This window comes from Humulus lupulus, chromosome 1, assembly GCF_963169125.1.
Source record: "Humulus lupulus chromosome 1, drHumLupu1.1, whole genome shotgun sequence".
NCBI classification, from domain to species: domain Eukaryota; kingdom Viridiplantae; phylum Streptophyta; class Magnoliopsida; order Rosales; family Cannabaceae; genus Humulus; species Humulus lupulus.
In genome coordinates, this window is record NC_084793.1 from 221104777 (window position 1) to 221121279 (window position 16503).

The window sequence follows — 16503 nt, forward strand, 5'->3', positions numbered from 1 at the left end:
CGTCTCTAGCTTGCGCAACAATATTGGTGAACCTACTCAAAAAAGCTTTCAGAGGTTCCCCGGGCTGTTGCTTTATGTTTGTAAGGGAGTCTGCCTTGATTCGAGCTTCTTGAGAAGCCCGGAATGCCCTCTTAAAGTCAGCGGAGAAGCTCTTCCACTAGCTGATAGAATGAATTTTGTATTGCTTGAACCATTGTCTGGCTGGTCCGACCAGAGTCGAAGGGAATACTAAGAACCTCAACTCAGGTCCGATATTATGGGCCATCATCATAGTATTGAGCATTCCCAAGTGGTCGGACGGATCTCTATCTCCCTCAATTTTTGATAAATGGGGCATCCTGAAACCTGGCGGGTATGGTTTTGCTGCGATGTTGGGAGCTCGAGCTTGAGCTTGTCCCCTGCGTCATACTCGTCTTTTTCCTTCTCTGATAGGAGTCTTTTCATCAGCTCCTCCATCTAGGCTAATCTCTCGAGGGTATGGTCCTTTGCTCCCTGGGGCTATTCAACAGCTTTCGTTTGGCTGTACATGTTTGGTGGGTTATTGTCCCTTCAAGCTCGCACTTGGTTTGGTGGGACATTCCCGTTATCACGTACTTCGGAAGGACTTCCCTCATGGTGAGTGCCACTAACTCCATCGCGAGCTGGATTTCTCCTCTGTGAATTCAGGCGATCTCGCAGTTTGGTCTGCGGATCATCTTGAGGATTATGAGCTGAATTCAGCTGATTCCTCAAATCTGCGTTGGTCCTATCACTTCGATGTCCCTCCCACCAATAGCTTCCATTAGAGAAACTCAGAGCTTGCGTTCGAGGATGAGGATCTAGGATATTCCCGCGTGCTCGCGGGACATGAGCAGGGGCAGCAGGAGGAGGATTCCTCTTGCTGTTTCCGTAGGTAAGAACGTTTCGAGTAGAACGAGGTGGAGATGGATGCCTTATCGGCAACAGAGGATGTCTAATCGGTGAGGCGATTCTCGTCCCATTAGGTCAGACCAAACTAGCCCGTGGTCGCTCTGTTCCACCATTTTCCTCCCTGTGTTTGGCGATCTGATCGCAACACAGGGAGGTCGATCGGGACATACCGTCTTTGCAAGTTCGTCCTCAACCTTCTATGTGGGTTGCCATGGGCGCTTCTGGGTGCATTTGATGGTGGTGCTGAATTCAGAGTCGAGGTTTTGACCGATCGACTGACTCGTTGATGATCCCTGGGAAAGCCACCAAACGGGGGTTCTTGGTGATTGTGTGACACGGGCGTAGAACTTGGAGTTGAGGTTCCAACCGATTGACTTGGCCTGGGTCGACTATCTCGGCGAGACTTACGAGTCCCGCATTGCCTCTTTCCGACGTTAACGTCGGTTGCAAGAGGGGGTAGTCGAACCAAGACCTCCTCGATTTTCTTGTTTTCTTTGGCTAGATGGTTCCTCAACTGCATGTTCTTCAACTCCACGGCAGTCAAGTAATCCGGGTTCAGATTCGGGGGCAGAAGCGCTGAACTTCCAGTGTCATCGTGGCCCATCAGTTGCTTCCCCGACCACTGCTGAATCTCTGGGTTTTGTTCGTCAGAAACAACGGTATGGTGAGCCTCCTGCCCACCATGCTGATCTGTTTTTTTACCGTGCCTTGAACGAGTGACCACCATGATGAACTTTTTTCTAAATCTTTCTCAATAGCACCAATTTGCAGCTCTCAATGAAAGCACCAAACTATTGACGCAGTTTTTCGCCAACAGTGTATTACGAAATTAGCTGGAATAAATTAGTGCTTAAGGATAAACCGTAACTAGGAAAATAACACTTAGGGATATTAGAAATGAAATATCAAGAGCACTTATTTCTTTTTTACGTGGTTCGAAGGCTAAAATCCCCCTAGTCCACGAGTCGATATTATTACTATATATCTCTCTATATTTTTGCAGAGTATTGCATTACAGAGAAAGAAGCGAACCTCTTCCCTATCCAAGGTCTTGGTATTTATAGAAGAATCATCCCTGGATAGGGGTCGGGGTCATCACGTTAATACAAATCCTTCCTGTAACGCCCCACGTCACTATGACTGCTTCCTGGAATGACGACTGGCCCTACAAACCAACACGAGTCTTTCCAGCGTGCGTTTTCCTCACTCGCACGCTTCCTGGGAAAACTTCCCAGGAGGTCACCCATCTTGAGATTACTCTAGGTCAAGCACGGTTAACTTTGGAGTTCTCAAGTGATGGGCTACCGAAAAGAAGATGCATCTTGTTGATATAGGTAGTACCCATCAATCCATTTAAGCCCTCTTCAACTGTGTAGTCCCATACCCCCATAGTCTTAGAATCATCACACTTGAATTTCCCCAGGCGGTGTGGAATTACACAGCTTACCCGGTCTTTCCCTTTACGGATCATAGGATTCTAACTGTCACAATCACCCCCCCCCCCTTACGGGCCCGACGTCCCTGTCGGTCACACTTCGGGCTAGGTCAAGGCTTTGATACCATTTGTAACGCCCCATGTGACTATGGCTGCTTCATGGAATAACGACTGGCCCTATAAACCAACACGAGTCTTTATAGCGTGCGTTGTTCTCACTCGCACGTTTCCTGGGAAAACTTCCCAGGAGGTCACCCATCTTGAGATTACTCCAGGTCAAGCACGCTTAACTTTGGAGTTCTCAAGTGATGGGCTACCGAAAAGAAGATGCATCTTGTTAATATAGGTAGTACCCATCAATCCATTTAAGCCCTCTTCAACTGTGTAGTCCCATACCTACACAATCTTAGAATCATCACACTTGACCTTCCCCAGGCGGTGTGGGATTACACAGCTTACCCGGTCTTTCCACTTACGGATCACAGGATTCTGATTGTCACACTTCCTGTCACTTAACTTACAGAAATGAATATTATAATTTGCATTAAGGTATGGTCTAATCATTAGGTAAAAATGATCATGGGTCGTCTGGCATAATCGGACATGTGATGTCTGATCACGCACATTTATATTAATTGTCCGAGAATTCAGGGATAATCGGATATGTGATGTCTGATCACGCACGTTTATATATAACGTATTCGGGTTTATAAAAGTTCTCGGAAATTGCAGATCTGTAGCATACCCCGACCTGAACATAACTTCAGCTCGCGTCAAGGACACTGTGCTTCATATGCATCTCCAACTCGTGTCTTAATGCTTCATATTCCTCAGCTCGTGTTATTACCTGAGGATTTGCACTGCCTTCGCAGAGGAAATAACAACTGGTAGATCCTTTAGTACTGTTCTTAGCTAGCCAGCTGTACTCGAGCTGCCTGAAAGACCTGGGCTGAATACCATGACGTACATATAGTGATATTTAATACAAGACTAGATATTTAATAGCTATATTAATATAAATTTAAATATTATAAAATATCCGTTGACCTGTGAAATTGGCCAACGGTCGAATGTACAATATACGACACCTTTTGAACAAAATAAACGAAATAAATGACAGAGTACGATTATCGTAAATAAACGCACATAAATTTTATAGTGGTTCAGCCCTATTCAGATGAACAGTAATAACCTAATCCACTTATCTTTTAGTATTGAGTCACTCGACAATTACAATGATGAACAAAAGTGTTCACTTGTTTCTCACTTGCCCAGAATTCCAGCCAAAATTCTCTTAGAAAAAAGACCCCTTTAATGAAGTCCTGAGCCCTTTATTTATAGTACCCAAGAGCTATTACACGACCAGTGATACTGGGATCGTGGGTCGGCACACGATTATCAGGTAGTGGAGATACGTGTCCACCTTCCCATAATTGTGAGATTGTGGGTCTTCCTGTTGCCTTCAATGGATCGTGGTTGATAATGCACGATAGAAATGCCTAGGAGATATTAAGTCTCTGTTGGTATGTCAGACTTAGGTGCTAAGCCCGATGACCAAAGCTAGGGTGCTGGACCTGTGACCTTCTGGGTGCTAGTCCTATTGATCTTTGGGGTGCTAGGCCTGTTGATCTCAGTTTGAACGAGAGTAATTACTTCTCAATGAAGTGTACTTGGGGGTGTAGGACGACCACCCTATGGAGGATAGGGTCAGACCGACCACCCCTAAAGTCCTTGGGCATATTGGGCCGACCACCCCGGGGTAGGGTCAGGCTGACCACCCCTAGGGGGTACAGGGCTTGCTTGGGTCGACCACCCCTAAGGGATATAGAGCCTGCTTGGGCCGACCACCCCTAGGGGTACTAGCTTGGTCGATTTTCCTATAGGTCCTAGACCTATCCTGTTTGCCCGTCAGTCTTTTCTCAATACTTTGTTGTTTTTCCTTGATTTGTGATGTCACATGTTACATTCTCATTCGCCACGTCATCCTTGTATTTTTGAGGGATAACAATATCATTATAACAATAATATATAATACATAATCTTAATTTTTATTGAAAAAATTATCATTTATATTTTAAAAGAAAACATGTTATTTTCTTTATTTGATCTAATATTCATATAGAATAACAATAAATATTATAAATATATTATATATGGGCATCATGTGTATATAACTACTATGACTGTATAACTACATAAGAAATTAAAATAAAATTTATCTTCTATCAAGAATATACAAGTTTATTCTGTAATCATTAAGGTGTAATTTGAATAATATCATGAATGTTTTGTACCTTAAATAGGGTAGTTTGTAACCTAAAATGTTATCATATTATATATATTTTAAAAAACCATAAACAATGTTTTGGTTTACTTTTTCTATTAATATGTTTATGCCATACTTGTATATATAATAATGTTTATTTACTTGAAATTTTTATGAAAATCATACAAACTTAATAAAAATAATTAATAAATTTTATAAATAAAATTAAGCAAACGTGCATTGCACATTGCTTGTATATAGTATATTGAATATATAGGTCATGAGAACTTAATGCTAATTCAAATAAAAAATCTACATGCATATATATATGTGTGTAGTAACCATTGAGAAGTCTTCCTACCCATGGATGGTTACTTTAATATTAATCATTGTATTAAGATCAATTGTCCATATTTATAGTTGTTAATTAATATTTTTTAAAATAAATTTTTATTTTTCAAATTTTTGGAAGGGTTACCTGATGAAAAATGTGTATTTATTATGAAAATATAATATTGCAAACTTTTCATTTTTCAAATGCATGTCAATTTCTAAATATAGCTAGTGTCTCTCATTCGTTGGAAACAACATTAATTATGACAAAAAAAATAATAACTAAAATCGAAATTAATGTAGAATTTTTTTTATTACCTATTGGTGACTTGTTATGCCAAGTCACTATGTTGCCACATCATCATAATTGTTAGTCCCCATATATGAGTAGTAGCCAATAAGAAGTCTTTCATATATATATATATATAATAATAAATGCCTATAAAACAACAATGGTTGTGCTTAACATAATATTTTTTTTAAAACAATAAATTAGTTTTAATAGAACTGTTAAACTATAAAGTTGTGACTCTTCAAAATAATGCAAGTAAAAATATAACTAATTAATAAACAAGAAATAATTTGAAAAGGTGCAATAAAAAATATAACTTATTAATAAACAATATATTTCTATATCTTTTCTATATAAAAAGTGTATAGATAATATAAATTCTTAGTTTTAATAGTTTGTTTTGTTAACTTTAACAGAATATTCTAAATATTTAACGGAATATACTTTTAAAACTAACTTAAAAATATATATTTATCAATTATATTAATATAAATTCAAATATTATAAATATAATTATTATAATAATATTTAAATATAAAACTATATATATAATAATTATATTAATATAAATTCAAATTCAAAGGTTATAAAATATCATTATTATAATAATATATAATACAAGACTAAATATTTAATAATTATATTAATAAATTTAAATTTTATAAAATATTATTATGATAATAATATATAATCCTAATTTTTTACTAATTAAATTACTATGAATTCAAATATTATAAAATATTATGTTTATACTAATATTTAATATAAAACTAGATATTTAATACTTATATTAATATAGTTTTAAATATTATAAAATATCATTATAATAATATATAATACATAATCTTAATTTTTATTAAAAAAATATTATTTATTTAAAAAAAAATTATCATATTATATATATATATATTTAAAATAAAATTAATAGTATTTTGGTTTAATTTTTAAAATAAATTCTATAAATACAACTAAATAAATTTGTATTAAACGTGTTTGTATCTAATAAAAATATATAAGAGCAACAGTCTCCCTTCTCTCCAATGCACTGACTTCTATCGATGTTATTTGAGTCGTTATGTATTTTTAAGTTTCGTCCGTGTGTCCTTCTCCTCATGTGAATATTGCAAAAGCTCAAGCAAAACTTTTGCTGCTCGTGTTCCGTTTTCTCTTTATTTTTGTTTTTATTAGAAATAAACTGATTGCTTTAGAAATAATATGCTGAAGTTAGTCCAATCCTTACCTCAAACGGCTTATTCTCATTTTTCGTTAGATAGTTTTGGACTATATCGTGATGTACAAGTGTATTATTATTGTTTTATTTTAATAACAGATTTGACTAAAAAAAATAGGGGCTATAATGAGAATACTATATCGAGAACATGTTCTCGGTATATGCATTTTCAGATGTGCAGGAACTTTTCGCAGGTTTGGAAAAAGGGTAGTGGTTATACCGAGAACTAGGGTCAATAAATATCCCAGGACCTTGCGACTCCCCTCCTTCTTCCTATTTCGCTCATTATTGACAGAGACGAATCTCTCTTTCTTCTCCGCCTCTCTTTACTGAAATTGCTCCATTTTCCTCTAAAAAAAATCATTTTTGAGTCCAAAACTCTCTTAAATTAAGGGATTTCTCTTTATTTCTTAAGGTAAAATTTATTTATTCATTTATATATATATCTTTATAAAATAGTAATCTATTTTTGTATTTTGTGGATTTTTTGTTTGAAGGTGTTTGTGCGATTTTACTTGAGCTCCAGTGAGGGATTTGAAATTGGCTTGCTCTTTCAAGATTCGGAGGTAATTTGTTTTTATTTTTCTGTTTTGTTTGATTTTTTTTTCAATTATTAAATGATTTATGTTTTTTTAATAAATGAATTAATATTAGTTTTAATAAAAATTTGTTATTATATTATGGTGAATGTTTTTATTATTTTATTTTAAAGTTGTTTATTCGTAAAAATGAGATTAAGAATTAGAAAATTGTTCGATGGTTAATTAGTATTTTATTTTTGGTATTAAAATGGATTCTTTGTTGGTTTGTTAAAAATTATGTACAAAATTAAATTTAGTAGAATATAGAGCTTATAAATTGTATTTTAGATTACCTTTAAGTGAATTTCTTTTAGTTAGTCTTATACTTTAATAATATATTTTTGCAATTAGATTCAATATATTTGAATTGTATATTTTTGCAATTAGATTTAATATGCTTCAATAGTATATTTTTTGTATGTATTTTGACTTTTAGTTATAAAAATGTGTTTGCAATGTTCTGTTGTATTGTTTGTGGGTGTTGTTTGCAGGTTTTTATATGAGATAGATGAAAATATAGTTGTTATGCTGTCGATTTTTTTTTAATAAATTTAGGATATCAACTAAAATGTTTAATAAAATAATTTTTCAATAAAGCAAACATTTAATTGATTTCATTAGTGAGTTAACAAGTAAATTTAATAATTTTTTAATTATGATGAAAATAAATTTTATAAATATTAGTGAACATTTTCATGTTCAATATTAAATAAAAAACTAATTAAAATTTATTATATAATTAATTGAAAATAATAAAGTAGTTTAATTTAGAAGAAAAGAAGTAAGCCTAATACTTTTAAATTAGTTTTTATTCTAATCAAAATAATGTTAAAATTACTAAATTTAATATTTAACCAAAGATTAATTATTATTAAATTTAAATAATTAAATATAAAAAATAATGATAATTATTAAACATATTACAATTAGACATCATAAAACATTATAATTCATTGAAAATAACATAAGATATTATAAGACAAAAAATTTATCTATTTATTTGTCTTTGGTAATAAGAAATTATTACCAAAGATAGGATAGTGTGTTACTATCACATAGTGATAGTTTTTTAATTATTTCTAATTTCATTAAAAGCCTTAAACCCGTTCAGAGAGGGTGAGTCATTAATGACTCTTAAATTTGCCTCTCTCTCTGAATTGTCCAGTTCGGACAGTTTGGGATCACTATATACCTATAGTGTGATTTGTTACTTATTTATTGTTTCATTTGTAGAGATTTTAGTATGCATCTTGTTTATCTAGTAAGTGGGCAGTATTAATTTTAGTTTGCATACTTATGAGAACTATGGGGAAGTGCTGCCAATTTTTTTACAAATATGTAACAATATTATGAGTGTAAATCACATTATATGTATATTGTAAACCTGAATGGGATAGGTTCTTTACCCTTATAGAAATGGAATGAAAATGTGGATAAGGACACACACACAAATTGATTGTAAGTTTGATGATAAGTGTTCCGTGCAGTGCTACACTCATACAATGTCGATCGACAAGAGCTGGATTAATTTGACAGATTGATTATGTGATGAGTATGAAGCTGGTGTGATGGATTTTCTTGACGGTCAGATGGAAGAAGTTTTAGTGATGTCACATCTTTCTGGTTGTTCTGTTGTATTATTTAAGTACAAATGATTTGATACTAATCGGTCTTTAGTATTAAAGCTGAGCAAAACATAACTAGTATTAAAACTAGTTCGGAGGCATTCAAAGATGAATGATTTATCTTAGCAACTCAGGCTAACCAAGTTTTCTACATTGATGACTTTAAAAATAAATCTCACTAGAAATTCGTCCAAGTAGTGCATCACATAAATGTGTGGGACATCCCATTACTTGAAGAACAATTGGAGGATTTAGAAGTAGATGTTATGCAGGACACTAGTTCCTCTGATTTCCAATTATTCGTTGATCTTGGTTTGTTGCCACAAATCAGTTTTGAACGTACGGGGGCTCCATTACAATTTCCTGAGATAGAAAATGTTGCAATTTAAGCAGAGAGGGAGGAGGAGGAGGAGGAGGAGGAGGAGGAGGAGGAGGAGGAGGAAGAGGAAGGGGAGGAAGAGGAAGATGAAGTTGAAGCTTAATTCATAGAAGAAGATGATGAAGAGGAAGATGAACACATAGAAATTGATGGTGATAGTGAAGATTATTATAGTGATGATTAAGTGGTAATTTTATAATATGTTTAAGTAATTATGTTTTACAATAATTGATTATTATAGTAATTATGTTTAGTATAAATGTAATTTTCATATCGATTAATTTGACAGATATGGCTGACGTTATTGCTCGATCTCACGAGGGTGATGGTGGAGGATGCGATCCTCCATGTGGACCGTCAGATATCCCAGCTGATTGTGAACGAGGTAATACATTACACATTGATACAATCCTTAAATTTTAATAGTTAATACATATTAGTTTAAAAATACTAAATTTGCATACAATAGTGCCTCCAAACAAGCGTAGACGCCACAAAGGATTGAACATGCGAGAAAAATGGAAAGAGTTGGTACATCCTCTCCCTCTCGAGTGGGACGTGTAAGGGAGATCATATAAAGAGATCGGAGATTACAACTAAAATTTCTCAAGAGAGCTGGGATTACTTGTTCGACAGTACACAGATCTAGATTGTCCTCAATGGTCAAAAGTACCAAATGCCTCGAAACAAAGAATACTTGCACATCTGGAGGTAAGTAATTTCTATATTTATGTTAATTCTATTTAATTATATATCATATTTACTAATAAATATTTGTAATTTAGGATGATTTGTTTGATATCGGGCGTACCAGATATGGACAAGAGCACATGCCTGGGATCTTGAGAGGCATTGATACATCATGTGGCAAAAAGTATTCTGATTGGAAGTACAATATTAAGGAACATTTAATGATTAATGGGCCAGAAAATCGTTACGGTGGTTTCACAGATATGCAGTGGAAAAAAGCTATTGAATTTTTCCGACGCCTAGAAATTATGGTATTAATTTCTTGCTAAACTTAACTCTCTTAATTAAATATATTACTAACATAATCTTTTTGCAGAAATGTTCTGGGGTCAACAAGGAAAATAGGAAAAAACTAAAAGAGCTCAGCTACAGAGGTTCTCAGTCAATCCCAGCGTTGCGCTATAAAAAAGTTAGTTAATTAATTATTTTTAAGTTTGTTTTTCTTATTTACGTTTAATTATATTTTTAAAAAAAAAATATGTACGTGACATTGCAATTTATAGACTGGGCAACTTGAGCCGACCCTGGATAGCTAGATGGATACTCACCATAAATTAGGCACATGGTGGGTGATAGAAACAGCCAAAAAAAATGGGTACGTTAAGTTATTTTAAACATTTTTCAAATTTTTAATTGTTTGTTTACAATACATGATTACATTATATATTGTATCATAGGATGAATTGCGTGCATATCGCAACACACATCAGACATAGACAACTGATACTGAGAGTTCCAAACCAGTTTCAAGCGCGCCTGAAGATGACGACTTGTCTTTGGTACAAACTGTCTTCGGAAAAGGACGTGGCCACCATAAAAGATATGGGCGTATCCTTAACATAAGGGACCGATCATGATTTACTTTTCATCCTCCACAAACTGGAGATGAAGAGATGGCTGAGGTGAGAGAGTGTGTTAGACAATTAAATGAGCACATCCGGACTCATTGTATCAACCCGAGATCTCAATGTGCCCCACCACCACCTGATGATCCCGGTGTTGGAGCACTGAGTCAGTAGGACTTATGTATGAGTTTTATTACTATGGACTAATACATTTTTATACTTAGGACAACTCTTTATTTTGATTGAGCTAACATCCTCTTATGTTTTAATTTATATGTTTAATATAAGTATTTTAATTTTAATCTATTGTTTTATATTTAATTAAAATTAAATCAATAAATAAATATTGCACATATAAAAATAATCTCGTTTCAGTCTATGCCGAGGGTATAGCCCATCCAGATGACAAAATTGGTCAGGTTTCACTGACGATATTGTCAAGTCTATAGCGAGAACTATTATCTTCAGTACAACCTATATCGAGAACATATTTAATGTCCTCGGTAGAAGTTTTTCTCTACCGACGAGGATGTACTGAGAACCTTCTACCAAGAACATATTATCGGTAGAAGTTGTACCAAGGACATTTGGGCTTCTGCCAACGACTTTTGTTCTCGGTATAGGCCCTGTTTTTTGTATCGTTTTGCAACTGATTTTTTTGGCCAAACATTATGTAGTTTTGTAGTTCTAAATCATTAAACACATGACGAAGATGAATATATCTGATTACAATGTTAAAAGAAATACAAATATTCGGCTAAAATCGTTTCCATTTATTCTTTATGCTCATCCAAAATTTTGTCAATCATGGACTAGATAAGCCTGAAAACAAATGTGCTCGATTATTTATTTTGATATTCTATTTTAAATGTCATAACCTCAATTTCCACTGCAAATTCATGAGTTTAGATGTGTTTAAGGTTTGCATCTCTATATAGCAACTTAATCTACTTGATATATCTCAGCTTTAGTGATTATTGTATACAACATCATATAGTGAATTTTAGTATTGACAATGCATTCTCACAGCCTATGACTTCTTGAACTCAAATGGGAGAAATTTTAATGTCACCGTAATGATACTATTCTACATGCAAGAATGATTTAAGCAATGTTCCGATTGGATTGCTACGAGTCCCATGATCAATAAATTTGGTACCTATATTATATAGGTTTGTAACTTTTCACTCGTAAGGTTTGTTTTGCTTTAGAACTATTTGTTTATTAGGTATTGGTTTTGGTTAAGAGCTTTATTTATTTTTTCTCTGATTCTCATTGTTGCTCGAAAACAAATATGATTTGCCTTTGGTTTTTAAGGGTCAACATAATATCCAAGGTTTTCTCAAAAGTACCCCATAAATCAACATCCAAAAAAATGTCTAAATAAAACCATAAAAAAATTCATAGGTTTTTAAGGGTCTTTAAGGAAGTCCCATTTTATTTAAATAAGATTTATTGATGGAAATTTGAGATAGACTCTAGTCCTCGATCATGGACTTGTCCCCTGAATCGTAATCAAAGATGTTTTTCGAGATGTGGAAGTAGTCAGGGGAGCTAGCCATCGCTTTCATCGTGATGCTCACTTTGATATGGCGCGTATTGCCTCCTGACGTGCCATTTCTCCTTCCATGTCGTGTACCGTCTCGAAACGTTCCTCCATCTCTCCATCATCTTTCTTAACTAGGACTGCTTCTAAATGATTGAATTCATAATTGTCCACGAAGTCATAAATAATGTACTCGATAGTGTCAAAATCCAAGTCGTTTTGGAAGATGTCATGCCACGCTATGGTCAACTGAAGGAGAGCCTCAGGGTATATTGACAGTGATTCACTTAGCACCCATTATTGCTCGGTAGGCCGAAGCAGTGCGCCTCTCTTGTTAATCATTCACTGAATACACTCACATACTGCTGCAGTCTTCTTTAGTACGACGATCCTCCAATCTTCATTATCCTTGTCGATTTTCACTTTAGGTATAGCACAGATTTTTTTAAGTAACTATTTCTTAGTGGTCCTAATTATAGGAGGCATCTTTTCTATATTGCAATTAAAAAAATAAATATTTAAAATAAAGAAAGCAAATAACAATTAAAGTACTTACGACACGGTGAGATGAGATTTTTCCGTCTTTAGCAGGTATGCAGATGGTCCTTGGAAAAATGAACGCCCGTCTCTGATACCATTTGTAAGATGCGCCCTAATCTATTACTTTATAAAAATGTCGCTCATGTCACACATATTAGAAAAATACAATTTTAAAGAAATGTTCAGTGGGACCTTGATAAAACATGCAATCTGGGCCCATTAATTTTAAATAAAAATATTATGTCTTTATGCATTATTTGAAAATAAAATAAACAAAATATGTCCCACTGTCAAAATTTGAAACATAATACATAACATAAGTTTCTTAATTACACTTGGCGCTCATTTTGGTCGTTATTCGTCCATAGGACACTCCGCGACACACATGCTTAGATGTCAGAACCTCCCACATCACGGTGCGTGCCAAGAATAATTCAATTGCCTACTTGAAAGGGGGAAAATAAAGAGGGTGAGCTAAAAGCCCAGTAAGGAAGTACAAATAATTCAACAATATTCATGAAAGCACAAGGAAAACATATTCGTATCGTAAACTCATGGCGAAACATATCATATTCATACTCATAAATCATAGTCATAATCATGCATCATAATCATACATCATGTGATCATGGCACCCCTATTGTCCATGTCACATCACGAGGTAACCAATAAAAGCATAATCTGGTAGGACCTCCTCTATGAGATAAACAGGATCCTATGTCCTCGAATAACCTCGGTCATTTTTAAACCACGTAATAATATACAGACCCAACATACATACCCCACGTGTGCATGGGCCATGCACACGTGGCACAAGTCGCACTATAAATCTATTCACACAACGTCACATAAAATCATAGAGAGTAATGCCAATTCTAACAATTAATCTTTCATGGTTACAAAACAAAAATCACACGTTTGAATAATAAGCGTACGTTTGAACATAAAAACGCACTTGCATGTAACATGCACTACAAGAAAAAACAGTATTCATAACACTTAAAAACTGCTAACCGGGAGTATTGATAACACTTCTGAAAACGCTAACATAGCCCCTGTTATTAAAAGTCCTGTCTTTTCTATAACAGTATTCAAATGTTATGTTCGATGTTATCTTAAACTATTCAATAACATATTTTTAGTTGCTATAATATTAAAATAATAACATTTAGTTAGAGTATTTGATTATAAATTTGAAGTTTAATCTTATACTTTATGCATAACACTTTCCAACTGTTATGAAAATTGTTATATTTGATCATTTTATAACGTTTTTAGTTCATTCTATTATATAAATCATAACTTTTTGTCCCAATTATAATATATTATATAAAACAACCATAATTATTGTAAATTCTCCCAGTAATAACATTTTGTTATTTTGTAGTATGCATTTTTAATTGTTGTAAAAAGTTTTTATTATTGTATTTTGATTAAAAAAATCACAATTGATCACAAGTGTAATATTAAATAGATCCAAAAATCTAAAATATTCAATATATATGATAAAACCATGAGTATTTTTACATTTGAAGACGAACTACTTCAAACCATGACACTGTCCACTTCAAAAGTTCTTAGTTCTAACTTGAGTTTGAAAGCATACATAATAAAATTCTATAGTCTTGCACATCTTCTGCTTCAAAAGTAAACCATGAAACTTGCTCCACCCTCCAATTCATCATCCATTCCATTATGCACTTGTCCTTGTTGTGAGGTTGATTTGCTTAGCTACACAAGAGTTTAAATAATTAATGCTTAAACTTCGAGTTAATAGTAAACTAAAAGAGTACAAAAAGAAAGAAAGTTAATAACCTCATTAAGACTTTATAAGATGGCCATGCAATTACACTAACTACAGCACATAGGCATGAAAGATTGAAGATTTATGCTTGGTAAAATACTCATTAGGAAAGTTAGCTCAAACACTTTATGATTATGAAATGAAATGCAAATGATACACCAACCAAACATATAAATATATATATACATATACAATACAAAAACTAATTTATAAAGAAAACCCAATAGCATAGACACATGAACTAGAATTAGATAAAATATAATGTTCCAAATAACAAGAGTAATGAATTTGCCATTTTTATTGTAGATTTCACTAAAGGACAATTAAAGGTTTCTCAAAATCATGTAGACCTAGTTTCCATAAACTAATAAAATAAATTAAAATATCACAATAGAGTGAAAGTATTGTCCTGTTGAGATTATATATGAAACACCACAAAGAGTACAAAGCATAAACTAAGCACAACGATAGAAGTCAAAGATAAATTCTTAATCTGCATAATTCTTGCTAATTTATTCAGTAAAAATTTCAATTTTGTTAGTAAAAAGGACTTAATTACTAAAATATTAAAATTTTAGGGACTAAACTGCTAAATTGTAATAAGTAGAGTATTGTTCAAAAACTAATAGAGACAAATACCCAAAGCAAAATCATTATGGTAAGGTTCAAAGAGATATTACCACTCCTAATCCAAGCATCTTGTAAGTTGTCAAACAAAATCCAACTAGAGCATTTTTTCCAAAAGCGCCCTGTGGATACATGCAAATAGATTGTGACAAATGCTCTACAAATTAAAGTAATTCTAAGATGATACTTCTAAGAGGACTTATAAAGAGAAATCTGTATGTTTCTCAAACATGGAACTTCTAAAATAATTTCCCAACTAAATTTATAATACAATTTCATCTGATATACAGGCCCAGGGAGAAAGCTTGCACTCAAATTAAACAAATGGTCAACTAATATTTAGAGTGCATAATAATGTGGATATAATCATTGGAATGGTGGTATTTAGATTTATGGGTTATCTTGAAGACTGTTTTGTCAAGAAACTTGCCACCCACTACAATCACAGGGTTCAAAACATGGCTGCACCTGAAATGCAGATTTGGATATTATGATTTTACATCCAAGCTCTAGAATAGCTATTGATTACAACTAGTCCTCAACCATATGATTCAAGTGGTTGAGGTAGAAGACATAAAGGAGAATATTACCTGCACAACTCTTCCATCGTCAAGAAATAAAAACGTAGTCCAAATGTAGGTACGTTTTAACATTCTCCATTCCAAGTAATCTTGTTTCAAAGACATCAAATTCGCTTTAGATGACCCTGAAAGAAAATGGCTTAGAAAATTATCTAGCCACTAATTTTGAGAGCTGTGTGTTCACGTTCTCTTCCATTACTTTTCGAAGTTTACTACACTTTACTTAAAGTTATATATTCCAAAAAATTCTAGTGCTGTTTCATTCACTTATGTCATATTTTGATGAAATAATTTCCTTTTAATGAATAATGACCTAATCACTTGAGTTGAGATTATTAAGCTTTTTGAACTTTGATTTAAAATGTGAACTCTGCTAGAAAACATTCAGGTAAGGGTTACTTTAGTTTTGATAAGAAAATGTGTGTCCCTGTGGATATGGGACATGCCTAACAAATCTAATTGCAATTGTATTGTTCTGAGTTGGTGTGGTGGGGCAGGGAAAGAAGGGCAAGAAATTGCAGAGAAAAAATGTATTAATTTTTTTTTCTTAAAAATACGACATAGAATCCTTATCATGGTATATTATTTGGCCTCTGTCTTGAAAATAGAAATTACAAACTAATACAGTTATAAATAATTTACTTAAGATAGTATTTCAGGTAATGAAATGTTTAGTGAACCACTAATATCAAAGAAACATTCATTAGAATCAATGTTTTTCTTTGAGGGGCTTATCAGGGATCTAAAATGGCTCTATGA